Source organism: Manduca sexta, chromosome 22 (genome assembly GCF_014839805.1).
Source record: "Manduca sexta isolate Smith_Timp_Sample1 chromosome 22, JHU_Msex_v1.0, whole genome shotgun sequence".
In the NCBI taxonomy this organism is placed as follows: Eukaryota; Metazoa; Arthropoda; class Insecta; order Lepidoptera; family Sphingidae; genus Manduca; species Manduca sexta.
In genome coordinates this window covers 7,761,407-7,767,409 of record NC_051136.1, presented here as the reverse complement: position 1 = coordinate 7,767,409, position 6,003 = coordinate 7,761,407, and positions in this window count along the sequence as shown.

The window sequence follows — 6,003 nt, the reverse complement described above, 5'->3', positions numbered from 1 at the left end:
GAAAAAAAGTAATTTGTTACAGAAAGACGCATACGTTTGAACGTATAAAGAGAATTACCATTATAGACAAGTATAATTAGTAACCAGTGCCGAAACTAAACAAAAATCTCTAACATTATAAAAATGAGAGATGACTCTATGTTATGTTTTTAGTACATACATACATAACATCACGCATTTATCCCCGAAGGGGTATGCAGAGGCGCAACTAGGGCACCCACTTTTCGCCAAGTATGTTCCGTCCCATGATATGATAGGGGGCGAGCCTATCGCCATATTGGGCACAAATTCCAGACTCCGGGCTGATACTGAGCAGAAAAACTCAAATATCACTTTGCCCGACCCGGGATTCGAACCCAGGACCTCAGAGCGCTATTGTACCGGACATGCAATACAACTACGCCACCGAGGCAGTCATATGTTTTTAGTATGTTTTTAGGAGTTGCAATATATCGGTTTCTTACACTGTTATAGATGTATGCAGGTTGATCCCGAAGTGCGACTTGTTTTTCACCAAGTATTATGTATGGTCGGTGTAAACTATTGCGTTAATTTTCGTAAACTACTCTAGTAGCTTATCGACTTTAACCAATATATTCTGTCGTCATCTTACGAAGTAACTGATTCTACTAGTTTTTTCATTGTTTCTTTTTACTTAATGTTTCATTACAAGTTCACATAATATATCATGAGTTTTGTATGCATTATGTGAAATAGTTGTCAGTTTCATAGTAAATTTTAATTGCATAAAATAAAATGTTGAAAATTTGCCGCCATTTGTGTTCTTATTTTCTTATAATAAGTTGACCTATACTGCACGGCGCTTTAAAATAAATAAAATAATGTATTAGTCATGTTGGCCAACGTATGTAGTAACACTTATCACGGCTAAAGATATTCGACAATGATAACTATAATTAAGACTTACTTATATAACTACGGACATTAAAGACATTTAATAATAGAGGTAAAATTAAAAAGCATAGCAAAATGCAATTTATAATGCCAGCTTGGGCTGCGAGGTAAGAGGAGAAAATATATACCTATAATTTAATAAAATAGTGTCTAGGTTAGGTACTCACGAGTGGGGAGAAATAGGTACTAACACAGCTTACCTACTAACGTTTCACTAATTGCCTAAGTGATGACTACACGAAGAAGAAAGGCAGAAAGAAATTCTTGGGTCACTTTTCCATTGATTAGTTTTTAGTTTACAACGTCACAACAGTTATATAAGCAAATACAGGCACATCACCATTAAAAAGGTGTGAAATTTAAATGAAGGAATTTAACATTTAACAAAGTCGTTCACAAAAAGATTATAAAGGGAGATATTACTAATTAACGGCGTATAGATATTACACATTGATTACATTCGCCTAGATTTACAATTATATATTCGGCTTTAAACTTTATGTATCGTATTTATAACAAACAATGTTCGAGGTATGGATGAAAACATACACATTTTGTTACTTTATCATCATCATAAAGACGTAAAAGCATCAGTAAGTAAATTTACTTCTCACAGTGACTATCGTCTGGGTTGTGGTTTACATAGCATACTTAACTTTTCCAACTTAACATCAAAATCGTAACTTAAAGCTCAACTTTCAAACCAGCAAGTGTTTTGTAATTCGAACTTCTGTGTTCTTTGTACCGAACTTTGTAATTCGTAGTTTTAGGTCATATTGTTTATAGAGTAGAATCAAGCAAGTGACTTATCTATCTTATCCATTGGTCCATTTATGTTCATGAGATAAAATATTTATAAACTGAAATATCCAAATGAAAAAGCTTTATTTTCATAAATAAATAATATTTTTGCTGATATTTTTATCTGTAACAGATACGTAGCCGTTGTCAGTATTAAAATTCACGAAAGTGCACAGAATATTTTGAACTTCATATTAGTTTCAACGTGGCCCGGATTAAAAAAGGAAAACAGCGTGAATTTATTCTGTAACGTGTTACTCTTAAAATTCTGAAATCTTTATAAAATATGCAACAGTTGAGTTGCTTTAATTTTTTATGAATTTCCTGCATTAGGTAAGTTTCTCTTAAGTTCAGTTAAATGCACCTGCGCTTTTTAAGACTGAATCACATTTTGATGTTCTGCAAACGCTTCTTTCGTAGATACCACAACATGTCTCGTCAAGTAATATTATTTTCTTAACATCTACGAATTGAATAAATTACTTTTACTAAAGTAAAGGAGAGGGTCAGCATGCTAACTTAAAAATCATTCATTTGCCAGCAACGAAACCGTATTTCCAGTCAACAATTACTACTCAAAAGCACTACTGTTTAATGCGGCTTCAAATAGTAAATCAAACTATTTCATATTAATCCAATATCATAGAATTTATGCATACTATTTACATAGTTAGTAATTATTGCTTACATGAAGCCAGGTTAATCCCGCCTACGTTATTGGATGTCTAATTATAGGTGCGTCATAAATTAATTAACTGCTAATTCTGTATTGGCGTCCATCTGTCTCGGGCCCTGACCGACACAACAATGCCCGTCACACACGCAACATTGGTTGGTTAATTCGTGCATTCACTCGTCCATGATGCTTCGCATGATTTACATACGGAAAATTGCATTGTAATTTGATCATATTAATATTCATTTATCGTTATGCATCAGTATTATTTCTATTAGGTAAATTTGAATTGTCATTGCTGTTGGAATTTATATTTTGCACGCATTGGACTGTATTGTGTACTAATTTTACTATACTAAAAAATGGTTACAATAATGAATTTGGTATTAATGTTCTTTTTGCAGTTACTGTTTAATTAAAATGTGGCCTGTTTAATTCATATTTTCTGTATTGTGGTATCAAAGTCAATTTTTTATGTCCATATTTTTAGGCTATCGAATGTCTAAATGTTTAAATGTACCGCTTGAGTGTAAGTAATTTGTTGTTACGTCAGGTCAATGGGATTCGGTAAATCGGTTGCAGTGCTGCAGCGAATTCAGCACGCGACCCGGCTGATGCCTGTCCGACCTAACCCACACGTGATGAGACTTACTGATTCACCGAAGATATGTTCTTAACCGATCTGAATTTTTGCTCGAGTTGTAGTATTTTGCAAGATGTAATTTTGTTTTCTTACTTGAAACCAGCTGGGAAAGAAATTGAATCAAAGGTTAGAATTAGTTTTACTATTTATTTATATCTCTCTCGTCGAATTTTTTGGCATAATAATTCATTTTATTCACTTCTTAATTTTTATCCCACGGGATCACTTCTGGCGAACATAATAAGTAATTTTCATAAACATTTTGCCAAACATTTATTTCAGAATGCCGCAAGTAAACTATAGTTCGTATAAAAGTTTATGTAAAGTAACTAAAGTGGAATAAACGAGAAATTCAAATATAAACCAGCCAAAAAAAGGAAATCGGAGTACATGTATGATGCAGTTTTAAAACAGGTCCACGAGAGGCGTACGACTCGTAATTCACATGCTTGTCTTGCTCCCTATTGGCCTAACGCTTATTTTATACGTGACAAGGAACCGCAATCTCTACAACACTTACAAGATATTACTTGCGTTATACATGCACTTAATGCATTGCCGATGAGTCCGGCTTTAGGTTTTACTAACTATATGAATATGGATACATTTTATATGGAAATAATTACAAATATACCATAAAAGAGTTTTAAAACTTCTTTTGATTACAATTATGATGATTCCAGTAAGGATTTACCGATGTAATAAGGAAGAGGTTTAATTCTTTCAACGAACTCACACACCATGCATTTAAAAATCTATGTATCACGATTGCTGGAAATTCCTGCTAATATTTATTTAAACATGCTTTTGCTCGCGGTTCCGGTCACGTTAAAGTCATTTTAGTGAAAAAGCCATTACAGGAACTGTGCAATATTTAGGATGAAAGTTAGCAGACGTCACTCTCTGGACCATAAATTATCTATACTATTATTATAAAGAGGAAAATTTTGTAACTTTGTTTGTAGGGGTTAATCATTGGCACTGCTCAATTTTTCACTAATAGGAAGCTACATTACTTCTGAGTGCTATAGGCTGCTTTTTATCCCGGGAAATATTTATCCCGGAAGGCATTATCACGCGGGTGGAGCTGCGGGCAAAAGCTAGTAAATACTTAATGTACATAACAACAAAAAATATGTTATTTTACACGGATGTTCCAGAGCTGCAAAAAAAAATACATAAAATCTATTCACACCATAGTAAGTAATTTATCAAAGATATTTAATAATATTCGCAAAGTAATTTAAAAATACTTACATCAGTGCGCATAATAAATGAGCAAGATAAAATCAAAGAAAAGTTAATTAAAAACGAAATGTACCATTAACATATAGTACCGTGTATAATGACAGTAAATATTGAATGAAAAGTGAAACAGACGACAGTGTAAAGGAAGCGGCGTATTTATTAACGCTGCGACACAGGCGGGTAAACAGGGAATCTACTTTATATTAAACCGAGCGGTCCATCAGACGCGCTATTAGCCCGCCGACTAGCTGCTTACAAATATTTGTATAGTAGACACGACGCTAATTAATTTTGTGTCGCCTTTTTATTTTACTTTCGCCGGACGAGTCGGGATTTACTACTAATCGGCTTATTATTATGCACAATAATTAACGTTCACTAGTAGCGAGTAAATCGGTGATGTGGTTATTTTGTAGATTTGTTGGTTTACAATAAAAGTACAGAAGGTTTTCCCAATTTCTTGGGAACATATTTTGTAGCTATTAGAAATGTATATTACCTATACCATATTTCGTTTTTATATACATACTAGAGTAAATACGTATTATAATGAAAATGTTATGTGAGTTGTACTTACTTGCCAGATTTCCATATTACAGACTACAGTGTCAATAAGTTTCGTAATCATTTGAAATATATCTAAACAATCTTACCTTCATAATATAAAAAATCATCTAGTATCTAAAATGTGTAATTTAGGATTTAATTTTAGTTCAAGTAAAACAATATAAAAATAACAATGTAGATACCGAGTGTACGGAAACCCGTAAAAGTATTTTTATATTAAAACTTTATGAAACAATTTTTATTACGTGTAATATTGTCTAAACATTTCATAAGTCTATGGAATGTCGGAGAATCCCTAATGAAACCGCTTCTGTTTATTCTGCCGATACGAAATGAGAAATGAATGCAGTAAACCTTATCAATTGCTTGTATCAAAGTGTACGAGTATTCGTCAGTATTTCATGTAATTAAAAATAATTATTATTTTACCAAAATTTTCAGATGAAAGACACTGGCATTTATTGTATTTTCGTTGTTGCTTTGTATAAGACATTAAAGCTGGTAGAATATTGAGTCAATAGTAGAAATGATGGTGCTAGGGTTGTTGAACGGAGGCACGAGTGGTAGGCGAGCGACGTCGGGGCGCAATCCACTGGATTAGGTGTCCAACACGCACGGCGTCGCCCAAGCCAACTTCCTATTTATGTTGGGTAGCGAACCAAACGGCTTGTAGGCTCTTTATTACAGTTGTTCTTTTCCGTTCACGATGTTGTTACCGTTTTGATAAAATATCGCCTCGATTCGTTTTGTTTGGCCACGGGTTTAACATGGTCCGTTTGCTCGTGATTTGGCATGTACAATGTTAAACTAAATTATATTGTTGGTAATATAACTTTGAAGTTATTCTAGTGAACTTTACGGTCTCGCTGTTGTTTTTACCTGATAGACGTGTAATATGTTGAACTTTAGTCGACATTCTCTACCCGGACAACATTGTTTATTTGTTGAATTAACGTTCATGTATTGCTAGAAATATGTATATTTTTCCATTTCCTTAGTCGTCCACATCAGGTCCAGCTGTTCTTTATTATCTAATTTAATGAAACACATGATTTCTTGTCACTATCTTTTGTTTTGTAACAAAGTATTAGTTTTGTTTAAATTTTCAATTAACGCCACTCTTAATGTATGCCTCAATTGTTTCAGATGTGGT